This window comes from Chrysemys picta, chromosome 2 (assembly GCF_011386835.1).
Source record: "Chrysemys picta bellii isolate R12L10 chromosome 2, ASM1138683v2, whole genome shotgun sequence".
Classification (NCBI taxonomy): Eukaryota; Metazoa; Chordata; order Testudines; family Emydidae; genus Chrysemys; species Chrysemys picta.
Genome location: NC_088792.1, coordinates 118,045,638 through 118,059,205, shown reverse-complemented (window position 1 = coordinate 118,059,205; position 13,568 = coordinate 118,045,638). Strand labels below are relative to the sequence as shown.

General features: G+C 49.7%; 1 protein-coding gene across 3 annotated transcripts in view; it reads left to right on the top strand.

Annotated features, from left to right (window-relative positions):
* The window catches only part of LOC101947288 (zona pellucida-binding protein 1-like), a 61,371-nt gene that overhangs the window by 18,456 nt on the left and 29,347 nt on the right, over nucleotides 1–13,568 (top strand). The window lies entirely within an intron of this gene.

Genomic DNA, 13,568 nt, shown 5'->3' with positions numbered 1-13,568 from the left:
CTTATATTCCACCAGCTTAAGTTAAAAACTTCTCCAAGGCACAAATTCCTTGCTCTGGGATGGTATCGCTGCCACCACCAAGTGAGTTAGACAAAGATTCAGGAAAAGGACCACTTGGAGTTCTTGTTTCCCAAAAATATCCCCCGAAGCCCCTTCACCCCCTTTCCTGGGGTGGCTTGAGAATAATATACCAACCAAATAGGTAACCAAAGTGAGCACAGAGCAGACCCTTGGGTTTTTAGGACACTAAAAACCCAATCAGATTCTTAAAAAACAGAACTTTATTATAAAGAAAAAAGTAAAAGAAGCACCTCTGTAAAATCAGAATGGAAGGTAATTTTACAGGGTAATAAGATTTAAAACACAGAGGATTCCCCTCTAGGCAAAACTTTAAAGTTACAAAAAAACAGGAATAAATATCCCTCTTAGCATAGGGAAAATTCACAAGCTAAAACAAGAGAGAATCTAACTCATTCCCTTACTGTTTCTGTAATATTAGATGTATCATTTCAGTAGGAGATGGATTACTTGCTTGGTCTCTCTCTTTGTCTCAGAGAGAACAATACACACACAGAGAGAGCACAAAGCAAAAACCTCCCCCTACAGATTTGAAAGTATTTTCTCCCCTTATTGGTCCTATTGGTCAGGTGCCAACCAGGTTATTTGAGCTTCTTAACCCTTTACAGGTAAAGGAGGGATTTTATGCTACCCTTAGCTGTATGTTCATGACACACCTCCCCCCCCCCCACAAATCACAGACAGTGCTGGATAGACTGCTCCACACTGCCTGTGATTTCTTCCTGGAGCTCTGTGTCAATGGAGTGGTATGCCCGTTCGGTCCGTCCTGGGGTGGCTTAGAACATCGGCATGAAGCTAGTGCACAGTTCCTTGATCTGCTGTCGCTGCATATGTCCAAGGGTCATGGAGAGGTTCACCTCTTCCACGCCACTATTACTTTTTCCTTCGTAGTAGACACCTTCAGGGCACTTAGCGTCATCTCCTCCCTGGGCTGTAAACTGATAATCCTTTAATTCTATGGAATAAAAGGGCTTTAGAGAATTAACATGGTACACCTTAGGCTTTAGGTTTGAGGTGGGGGATGCTATGAGATAGTTAACAGCTCCCAGGCGCTCTTGACCATGAATGGCCCTTCCCACGACACTTCCATCTTATGAGCCTGGAGCGCCTTCAAGACCTGGTCCCCTACTTTGAAGGAACGCTCTCTGGCATGTTTATCATGCCAGGCTTTTTGCTCTTCCTGAGCATCTTTTAGGTTTTCTCTAGCAAGGGCTAAAGAGGTTTGGAGGGTGTTTTGTAGGTTGTTTACAAAGTCCAGAATGTTAGTTCCTGGAGAAGGCGTAAACCCCTCCCATTGCTACTTCACCAACTGTAATGGCCCCTTAACTTCGTGGCCATACACAAGTTCAAATGGTGAAAACCTTAAACTGGGATGTAGTACAGCCCTATAGGCAAAGAGCAACTGCTGCAACACTAGGTCCCAATCATTGGAGTGCTTATTTACAAAACATAGCCCCCAAAGTTCCATTAAACTTCTCCACCAGGCCATTTGTTTGATGGTGATAAGGGATGGCAACCAAGTGGTTCACCCCATGAGCTTCCCATAGGCTTTTCATGGTCCCTGCCAGGAAATTAGTTCCCGAATCTGTAAGGATGTCAGAGGGCCAATCTACCCTGGCAAAAATGTCTGTTAATGCCTGGCACACAATTTTAGCCCTGGTGTTGCTTAGAGCTACTGCTTCCGGCCATCGGGTAGCAAAATCCATGAAAGTCAGTATGTACTGCTTTCCTCTGGGTGTCTTTTTTGGAAAAGGACCCAGAATATTCACAGCTACTCACTGAAATGGAACCTCAATTATGGGGAGAGGCTGGAGAGGAGCTTTGACCTGGTCTTGAGGTTTTCCCACTCTTTGGCACACCTTACAAGACTGGACATAGGTAGAAACGTCCTTGCCCATTCCCTCCCAGTGGAAGGACTTCCTCAAACAGTCTTTGGTCCTGTTCACCCGAGCATGGCCACTAGGATGATCATGGGCTAAGCTCGAGAGCTTTACCCGATACTTAGTTGGAACTACCAACTGTCTTTGAGGATGCCAGTCCTCCTGGTGCCCACCAGAAAGAGTTTCCTTGTATAAAAGTCCTCTTTCTACAACATACCAGGATCGATTTGAAGAGCTGAGAGGCGGTGGGTTGCCCCATGCTGCCGTCCAAGCTCCCTGGAGGCTATCATCTGCTTCCTGCTTGTCCTGGAACTGTTCTCTTGATGCTGGAGACATGAATTCATCACTGCATTGTGGACTTGGGCTTGATTTCTCTGGAAGTGATGTAGGTGATGGGGCTGTTTCCCTTGACTGTGAACCACTCTCCACTGGTGCACTAGGTTGTGTTTCAGGCTCCGGCTGAGCCTCTTGCGCAGGTTTAGCTGCTGCCAGTGTAGGCTTGGTGGTGCCCTCTTGCGTTGGAGTTGTAGACGGGGTTGCAAGCGCTGGATTCAGTGCTCGCAATGGTTCTGGTGCTGGTTCTTCTGCCAGTTCCGGTTCTGGGCCTGGCTCTGGCTGGGTCTCTGCGACTGGATCCACTACTGCTGTTGCAGATGTTGGCATGGGGTCCGGTTCCACCACCTCAGTCTGGGTCTCTGGTTACAGAGACTGGGCCCTCGTAGAAGGCTCAGGAACAGAGCTAGGTGTGAAAGCTTGTTTAGCCTGGCTGCGGGTGACCATTCCCACCCTCTTGGCTAGCTTCACATGATTGGCCCAGTCTTCCCCCAGCAGCATGGGAATGGAATAATCATCATAGATGGCAAAAGTCCACATTCCTGACTAGCCCTTGTACTGGACAGGCAACTTGGCTGTAGGTAAGTCAAAAGAGTTTGACTTGAAGGGTTGAATCATCACTTGGGCCTCTGGGTTGGTGAATTTGGGGTCCACTAAGGATTGGTGGATAGCTGACACCTGTGCTCCAGTGTCCATCCACGCAATAATCTTCTTCCCGCCCACACTCACGGTTTCCCTTTGCTCTGAGGGTATCTGGGAGGCATCTGGGCCTGAGGACCTTTGGTGTGACCCTAGTGCAATGAACTGTAATCAGTTGGGGTTCTTGGGGCAGTTCACCTTTACATGCCCCAGCTTGTTACATTTAAAACATCATTCAGCTGACTGGTCACTGGGGCAAGGTGCGTTGCTGGAGAATGGTGTGGTGGGACTATAAAGTGTCTGGGGTTTTCCTTGGGGTGTAGTTGGGACCTTGGGCTGGCCCCAGTGGTATGGTGAGGTCTCGGGGTGTCCTGGTATCCGCCCAAACTGCGACCAGGGTTGTTCCTCTGTGCTACCTCCACCCATTTTGTTCTGATTTGCCCCACCTCTCTGACTGTCTGGGACTGCTCGTATTGATCAGCATAAGAAGCAAGACTTTCTGCTGAGTCCGTTTTCTTATCCCATAAACATTGTTTTACATCATAATTGGTCAGGAACTGTTCCTGGACAACCAAGTCACACATTCCTTCAAAGCTAGTTACAGCCCCATTTATCTAAGTCCTTGGCTACACTTGGGAATTCACAGCGCTGCCGCGGCAGCGCTGTGAAGCGCAAATGTAGTCGCGCCGCCAGCACTGCGAGAGAGCCCTCGCAGCGCTGTATGTACTCCACCTCTCCGAGGGGAGTAGCTTGCAGTGCTGCGAGCGAGCGTGCAGCGCTGCAGGCGCTGATTACACTGACGCTTTACAGCGCTGCACTCACTGCGCTGGGGGGGCATTTTCACACCCCTGAGCGCAGCAAGTTGCAGTGCTGCACAGCGCCAGTGTAGCCAAGGCCTAACAGATCCTTCATCTGGTTTACATAAGCCACATTACTTAGTCCAGCCCCTCTCTTAAGGGCTCTAAATTTTACTCTGTAAGTTTCAGGTGTAATTTGAAATTGTTTCAAAACCAAATCCTTAAATTAACCATAGTCAGAAGCATCCTCAATAGGCATCTTGTTGAATATGTCCAGAGCTCTTCCAGTCAATTTTGCTACCAATGTGATTATCTTGTGATCGTCAGGAATTGCATGGAGGGTGCACAGTTTCTCAAAGGTGATGAAATATTCAGCAATATCACTGGATTCATCATACTGCGGACATAGTTGCTCCCATTTGTTAATTTTTGGGGAAGTGGAGCCAGCTGCTGAAGAGTTCCATCGTTTCCACTCCATCACCTCCAGTTCATGCTGCCTCTCTCTTTCCCTCTCCTCCTCAGAATGCAGCCTCTCCCTTTCCCTGTCCTCCCTGGCAGCTTTGTCTCTGGCCACTTGTGCATCAATCTCCATCCGTCTCAGTTCCAGCTGTCATGTTCCTTCGTTCTTTCCTCAGCTTCAAATCTGGCTAATTCCATTTTTTTCTGGACATCACTTTCTGTCATCCTAGCCTTCCTGCGCTTGTCATCCTAGCCTAACCCGAGAGTTTAGAAAGAAAACAAAACAGCTTGTGAATTCCCTTGCAGGACTTAGCTACTCTGCCCTGAGGCAGAGAGGGGAAAAAAAAAACTCCAGCTGCTCTCAGCTTAAAAAAAAAAAAGTGCCCTTTGAAAAACCAGGGAGTTTTTTTTTTTTTTAAGTCAGCCAAAAGAAAAAATGTTCTTCTTCGAGTGCTTGCTCATATCGATTCCAATTAGGTGTGCGCGCGCCGCGTGCATGATCGTCGGAGAATTTTCTACCCTAGCAACACCGGCGGGTCGGCTGTGGAGCCCCCTAGAGTGGCGCCCTCATGGCGCTGAATATATACCCCAGCCGACCCGGCGCCCCCTCAGTTCCTTCTTACCGCCCCTGACGGTCGTTGGAACTGTGGAGCGCGGCGTAGCTGTTCTCCACTCTCCCTAGCTTATTCCGTTTATTGATAGTTATAGTTATAGTTCTAGTTGTATATAGTTAGATAGTTGTTTAATTCACTTTGTTAATAGTTGTTATATAGTTAAAGGGGATTAAGGGGGTTGTCTCCCCCTTTTTCCCCCGGCGCGTGGCCGGGCTCATGCCCAAGGCTCCCGGCTTCAAACAGTGCGCTTCCTGCGCTAAGCCTATGCCGACAAGTGACCCGCACGACTCGTGTCTGAAGTGCCTGGGGGAGTCCCATCAGACAGATAAGTGCAAGATCTGTAAGGCCTTCAGACCGAGGACCAAGAAGGAGCGGGACTTTCGGCTTCGGCAACTCCTTATGGAGGCGGCACTTAGCCCGGACGCTCCATCGGCGCGTCAAGCCCCGGCACCGAGCGCCTCGGTGCGCAGTGCCCCGGCGGCACCGACCATTCCGACCACGCGAGTGGCGTCGGACAAGCCTCCACGGCACCGGACCCCGTCGGCACCGCACTCACAGCAAGTGCCTCGGCGCCGTTCATCATCCCCGGGACATAAAAAATCCCATAAGACGGGGACTGCCGTACCGAAGACGCCGGCTCCCCCGGTGCCGGGGGTAGAGCCGCGTCCGCCTGTGGAGCACCAAACACAGGTGCCTCCAGCACCGTCGACTCCGGCTCCGAGGCCGTTGAGTCCGGTGCAGACAGGATCACCACCGCGACCGGCGGTGATACAGTGCCTCCCGTCGACCCCAGAGACCTTCGTGACGGCGAGAGATTTGATCGCTCTCATGGAGCCGGCACCGCCCCAACCACCGGCACCGTCGGCACCGTTGACTCGTCCGGTCCAGTCCAGGGGGAAACCTGCCTTGATGCGCCCTCCATCGCAGGGACTGGAACCACGGCACCGTTCCAGGTCCCGAAGCAGGTCCCCACGCCGCTCGCAGTCCCGGCGCCGGATATCACCTCGGCACCGGTCGTACTCGCGGCTAAGATCATCGTCGCGGCACCGTTCTACGTCCCGGCACCGCTATGATCGTCGGTACCGGTCGACATCGAGACGTAGTTCTCGGCACCGCTACGATTGACGCTCGACGTCGAGAGGCCGCTCCCGGCACCGGGCCTACTCAAGATCACCTTCCAGGTTCAGGTCGGACTCTCGGCACCGACGCGGTCATCGGCACCGATCCCGATCTCGGCACCGTTCGCCGGCACCGCATAGGGACCGTTCATCTCCAGACCGGCACCGCATGGCACCGTACCTTCCGGAGCTCGTCTCGGCGCGGTCGGCACCGCCATGGCCATCTAGATCAGTGTCCCGCTCCTCCGATGGGGCATCGAGATCGGCATACCCCCCTCAGGGGCAGGCCGATGATCCGGACATGGGCCACTGGCAGGAGGTAGCGGAGGATCCCGCTCAGGGACCTTCGCACTGGTCGTTTTGGACCCCGTGGGCGTACCACCAAGCACAAGGGGCTCCACCACCATCAGCCTCTCGCTCAGTGCACTCTGAGCGAAGGGCCCCAGAGTCCACCATCTCTCGCCCTCCTCCAGGGGGCATGGAGGCTTCCGTGCCCGCACCACCTGACGTCCTGGACCCAGGGGCAGGTGATGCTCCGCTCCAAGGCTCATTGGACCAGGTCCCGCCCTTGGATCCCTTGCCACCTGAGGCATCTTCCTCATCTTCCCCAGATGAGGCAGTGGCGGGCACAACGAGCACAGGTCCACCCCCGATAGATCTCCGGGCACACCAGGACCTATTACGTAGGGTGGCACGTAATATGGACCTTCAGGCAGAGGAGATAGTGGAGGTGCAAGACCCCATTGTGAACATCCTCTCTGCGGATGCCCCATCCAGAGTGGCGTTGCCCCTGATCCGCACGATCCAGGCTAACGCCACTACGATATGGCAAACTCCTGCCTCTATCCCACCCACAGCCAGAGGGGTGGAAAGAAAGTACTTTGTCCCCTCAAAGGACTATAAGTACTTGTATACTCATCCCCAGCCGTGTTCACTGGTGGTGTTATCAGTGAATGCAAGGGAGCGCCACGGTCAACAGGCCGCAGCGCCCAAATCGAAGGAGGCTAAGCGCCTCGATTTGTTTGGCCGTAAAGTTTATTCAGCCGGAGGGCTGCAACTTAGAGCGGCTAACCAGCAGGCGCTCCTGAGCCGCTATAAACTTTAATTCCTGGAACTCTATGGGGAAGTTCAAGGAATTGGTTCCCCAAGACTCCAGGGAGGAGTTTGGGGCCTTGGTAGAGGAGGGTAAGAAGGTGGCTCGAACCTCCTTGCACGCCTCCTTGGACATAGCAGACTCGGCTGCGAGAACCCTGGCTTCAGGTATCGCTATGCGGAGGATCTCCTGGCTTCAGGTTTCGGGTTTGCCTCCGGAGCTGCAGCAAACCCTACAGGATCTGCCCTTTGAGGGACACGGATTGTTCTCGGACAAGACGGACTCTCGTCTTCAGAGCCTCAAGGACTCGAGAACAATCATGCGCTCCCTGGGGATGCATGTTGCGGGTCCCCAGCGCAGACCATTTAGGCCCCAGCCTCAACGTTTCTACCCCCCTCCACCTCGTCAGAGACAGGACTCTGCCAGAAGGCGGGGGCGAGGTGGTAGGAGAAGGTGGACTGGCCCTCAACCCGGTCAGAACCAGGGGCCACCAAGGCCACCTTCAGGCCCCAGGCAGAACTTTTGAAGGTGCGGTCGAGGACGGCGCCCCAGTCATCCCCCAGGATCCAGCCCCCTCCTTTCGGGATCGCCTTTCCCATTTCCACCGTGCTTGGTCCCTTATAACCTCGGACCGTTGGGTCCTTCGCACGGTAGAGAGAGGATACGCTATCCAGTTTTCTTCATTCCCCCCCTCCCACCCCCCCTCCCCGTCCCTCTTCAGGGACCCTTCTCACGAGCAACTTCTCATACAGGAGGTTTCCACGCTCCTATTGACGGGGGCCATAGAGGAGGTTCCATTAGAGTTAAGGGGCAGGGGATTTTATTCCCGCTACTTCCTGATCCCCAAGTCCAAAGGGGGTCTGCGACCCATCTTGGACTTGCGCGGACTCAACAAATTCGTAGTAAAGTTGAAGTTCCGCATGGTCTCTTTGGGGGCCATTATCCCTTCCCTCGATCCTGGAGACTGGTTCGCCGCCCTCGACTTGAAAGACGCATACTTTCATATTGCAATTTACCCGCCTCACAGACGCTTCCTGCGATTCGTGGTAAGCAAGGTGCACTACCAATTTGCAGTCCTTCCCTTCGGCCTATCCTCGGCCCCAAGAGTGTTCACGAAATGTATGGCTGTCGTGGCAGCATACCTTCGTCGGCAAGGGATACAGGTGTTCCCGTACCTAGACGACTGGCTGGTACGCGGTCGCACCAAAGAGCAAGTTCGAGCTCACGTCCACATAATAGTGCACACATTCAACGAGTTGGGCATCCTACTCAACAAGGACAAATCCACTTTAGAACCTACCCAGAGAATAGAATTCATCGGCGCAGTCCTAGACTCCAGACGTGCACAAGCCATCCTGCCAGACAACCGCTTTTGTACCATCACGAGCCTTATTCAAGGGCTCAGGGCCTTCCCAACTACCACGGTGAGGTCGTGCCTCACCCTGCTGGGTCACATGGCTTCCTGCACGTACGTAACCAGGCATGCCAGACTTCGGCTTCGCCCACTCCAGACCTGGGTGTCATCGATATACCGCCCACATCGGGACAGCCTGAACATGGTGGTCACGGTCCCGAACTCGGTCCTGACCTCCCTCACCTGGTGGCTAGATCACAATGTGGTTTGCGAGGGGATGCCATTTCACGCCCCACAACCCTCTCTGCACCTGGTCACAGACGCTTCATCTCTGGGTTGGGGCGCCCATCTCAACGAACACCATACCCAGGGCCTGTGGACTGCACCCCAGCTAGCCCTGCACATCAATGTTCGGGAACTGATGGCGGTGCGCCTGGCGTGCCAGGCATTTCTCAATCTCCTACGTGGCCGCTGTGTGTTAGTTCTCATCGACAACACCACGGCCATGTTTTACATCAACAAGCAAGGAGGAGCACGTTCGTCAATTCTATGCCAAGAGGCCATTCGCCTGTGGGACTTCTGCATCGCCCACTCAATCCATCTCACAGCATCGTTCCTCCCTGGAGTCCAGAACACTTTAGCGGACCGACTCAGCAGGTCCTTTCAGACGCACGAGTGGTCTATCCGTCCGGACATCATACATTCCGTCTTCCAGAAGTGGGGGTTTCCCCAGATAGACCTGTTTGCATCTCGAGACAACAGAAAGTGCCACGTGTTCTGCTCCCTGCAAGGTCGAGCTCCGGGCTCCCTCTTGGATGCGTTTCTCCTTCTCTGGAAAGACCACCTGTTTTATGCCTTCCCTCCGTTTCCTCTGGTCCACAAGGTACTGCTCAAATTGCGCAGAGACCAGGCACAGGTAATTCTGGTCGCTCCAGCGTGGCCGAGACAACATTGGTACACCACACTGTTGGAACTCTCGGTTCAGACACCCATCCCGCTTCCATTATGTCCAGATCTCATCTCTCAGGACCACGGCCGGCTGCGTCACCCCGACCTGCAATCTCTTCACCTCACGGCGTGGCTGCTCCATGGTTCACCCAGGCAGAGCTCACTCTCGGTCCAACAGATTCTGTTGAGCAGTAGGAAGCCCTCAACACGAGCCACGTACTTGGCCAAGTGGAAGCGGTTCTCCTGTTGGTGCGAACAACGAACCACGTCCCCATTACAGGCACCTATTCCTCTCATATTGGAATATCTCCTCTCCCTAAAACAGCAGGGGTTGGCGATATCTTCAATTAGAGTCCATCTGGCCGCTATATCGGCCTTTCACCCAGGGGAACTCGCGTCCTCGGTATTCTCTAACCCGATGGTCGTTAGATTCCTCAAGGGCTTAGACCGGATGTACCCACAACAACGTCAGCCCGTTCCGACGTGGGACCTCAACCTGGTTCTCTCCAAGCTCACAGGTCCCCCATTCGAGCCACTGGCCACCTGTTCACTTCTGTACCTATCCTGGAAGACAGCCTTCCTCGTAGCCATCACCTCAGCAAGGCGCGTTTCTGAACTCAGGGCGCTTACATCCGAGCCCCCTTACACAGTTTTCCACAAGGATAAAGTGCAGCTTCGTCCACATCCTGCCTTTCTCCCTAAGGTGGTTTCTCCATTTCATATCAATCAGGATATATTTCTCCCGGTCTTTCATCCTAAACCACATGCTACTCGCCAGGATCAACGTTTGCATTCTCTGGATGTACGCAGGGCCCTGGCTTTCTATATTGACCGCACAAGACACTTTAGAAAGACGACGCAACTCTTTGTTGCGGTGGCCGACCGAATGAAAGGCTTACCGGTCTCCTCACAACGCCTATCCTCCTGGATCACGTCTTGCATCCGGACTTGCTATGACCTGGCAGGTGTCTCGACACCACACCTCACCGCTCATTCCACGAGGGCCCAAGCTTCCTCGACTGCTTTCCTGGCTCAAGTTCCAATCCAGGACATTTGTAGAGCTGCAGTTTGGTCATCAGTCCACACATTTACAGCTCACTATGCACTAGTGCAGCAGTCCAGGGACGATGCTGCATTTGGATCAGCAGTTTTGCACACAGCAATGTCTCACTCCGACCCCACCACCTAAGTTGGGCTTGGGAGTCACCTAATTGGAATCGATATGAGCAAGCACTCGAAGAAGAAAAGACGGTTACTCACCGTTGTAACTGGTGTTCTTTGAGATGTGTTGCTCATATCCATTCCAAACCCGCCCCCCTTCCCCACTGTCGGAGTAGCCGGCAAGAAGGAACTGAGGGGGCGCCGGGTCGGCTGGGGTATATATTCAGCGCCATGAGGGCGCCACTCTAGGGGGCTCCACAGCCGACCCGCCGGTGTTGCTAGGGTAGAAAATTCTCCGACGATCGTGCACGCGGCGCGCGCACACCTAATTGGAATGGATATGAGCAACACATCTCGAAGAACAACAGTTACAACGGTGAGTAACCGTCTTTTTTTAAAATCCTGAGGTTTGTGCTTCTGGTTCAAAATGATCCCACCACGCTGCCACCATGTCAGGGTTCCCTCCCCACTCTGAACTCTGGGGTACAGATGTGGGGACCCGCATGAAAGACCCTGTAAATTTATATTCCACCAATTTAGGTTAAAAACTTCTCCAAGGCACAAATTCCGTGGATTATTTCCTCTTCATATAAATTCTCACTGATACATACAACATTTTTATAACTGGAATTGCCAGGATGTTTGAAAGTACAAGTTTTTTCAGTTTCTTATTAACTTAATATAACATCTAAAATATTAAGATATTTTTTTAACTGTGAATGCACACTGTTCTCTATTGTAAGGAACTGGAGCATCTGGTTGCATGGGAAATTGCTCTGTCAGGAATCAATTCTTGTAACCAGAAAGCTATTTTAAAACTACATTTAGTTTAGGTCATGTATATAACTTGTTCAGTATTGTGGATGTTAGTGTGTTTAACTGTATTAGGCTATTGCATTATTAAGTCATCAGTCTCTTATTTAATTCAAAAGGACCCAACATAACTTCAAAGGTTCCTCATGCACAGACTGGATGGTAGTGTAATTGATTAACATGCTGCTGTTCCTAGAATTGAACTTTTAAGTGCTGAAATATTGACTTGATGAAATCAAGAGGAGCTGAAACGTTAGAATTTCTTTGATCTCTTAAGTAACTGTAAACATTTAATTGCTTTAAGTACTGTAGCTGATTTACACAGCTGATTACCTGGCTAAGTTTTAGTCAGCCTAGGTGATCTGCTCCTTTTTTCCAGATTTGTAATGTGTATTTATATGGAATTGTATTTTCCAGAGCACCCCTCTGAAAAGTGACACAAAAATTTACTTTATAACTATATTTTAGAAGGATATACATTCTAGACTCAGCATTCTGCACATTCTTTATCATTACTAATATGGATCATGATGACTACTTTTCCTTTTCGTGCCAGATGTTGGCTCAGATATACTGTTTATAACCCCAGTGCCAGGTGGTGCTGGCAGATAAGACTATATGGTTTTCAATGCTATATTCCTTAGTATGTAGTCTCCATAGTTCAACTACCTGCCTTTCTTATGCCTGCCACACAGTTATGTCTTGGAGGTTGAAATGTTTCACATTGTCCAGCTAATGCATTCTATTTTTCTCTGAAATTTTAATATCTTAAATATGATTACAGTACTACATCAAACTACAATTAGACAATGAAGATATTGATGGTGAAATACATTGGCTAAAGAATGAAAAATGAAAGAAAATGATGATAAGCATCTGCTACAGAGCACTAATTGCATAAGAGAGCACATTTGATAAATTCCTGGACTTGTATTATTTGGTCTCCTTTTAGGTGTGATAAGACGAAGTATGAAAACCCAACAATGTGGAAGAAGGCTAGGCAATTTGTGATGCTATTAGGCAAAACACAATAACTGTGAAAAATTGCACAACAAATAAGAAGTGGCCACAGTGACTTTGAGGGTACTCAAAAATGTGAGGTTAAAAAACAAACTTGTGCTGTATTTAGAAAAGAAGAAAGATAACTAAATATGAATATGGGAGGGATAAGAAACAGAGTAAGTTACCACAGCGCAAAGGTGTTCAGCAACTTAAGAATGTTTTTTATAAATGTATCAGGTGTTCTAAGAACATCTCCTGGCAGAGAGTCTTAAGAAATCTTATACTCAATATTAATTCAAACCAATGAGGATACAATCAATGTTGTATGGATTAAAAATGACTGAAAGTCTATAAATGAAGGTTAATGATAAAAAGCAACATACTGAATTAGGGAAAAAAATCTCTAAAGCTTCATTAAGGGCCCAAGTCTACTCCTATTGAAGTCAACAAGAGATATAGGAGAAATGGCATATTAATGAAATTCACAGAAAGTACTAAATACAAAGAAATTACAAACATGAGGATCAGTGGAGGTAGAAAAGTAGCTGAGAGCCACCTTTGTCTCCCCACATCCTGGCACAACGACACCAAGAATACGTTAGACACGGTCAAGAAATGAGTCCACTGTAATTTACAAAGGTCTAATGCCTCCAAGCATTGCCTCTTCAGGAGAGTGCCTCCTCCTCCTCCTTCCCAGCATGGCTTTGTCTTTGCAAAGGCTTGAGCTCACAATTCTGGTCCTTAAGGACTAGGGTAACCGTCATTATCTATCTAGCTTATCTCAGTATCTTCAGTATTCCCTTCGACTTCTCAATACTTATTCTAAGAAATATCTTGAATACTGAATGTTTTTTGTTAATTATCTAAGAAAACTGGCAAACTTTTTAAAGGGCCACTATACTACATATTCAAAGTACTGTAGAAGAATTAATTCATGATAATAGATTTTTCAATTGTACCAGTGTAGTAGATTGAGCTTTTCATACAAATAAGAAGTGAGGCTGAATTGATTTTTACTGAGACAATATAATAGCTCTACTATGGTTAGCAAGGATTAGCACCAGCTAAATAAAAGAGTGTTGTTCATTGGCAGAATTGAACTCTAGTGCCATTATAGGGTATAAAACTTAAGAAGGGTATATATTGCTTCTCTAATAAACAATTCTGTTCAGTTAGGAGTGACTCCAGAGCTGAGGGTGTATTTGCACTAAATGTAGGATAGTAATCCCTGGATTGCACACATATAAATGATTGAATTTAGTCTCCATATTTTACATTC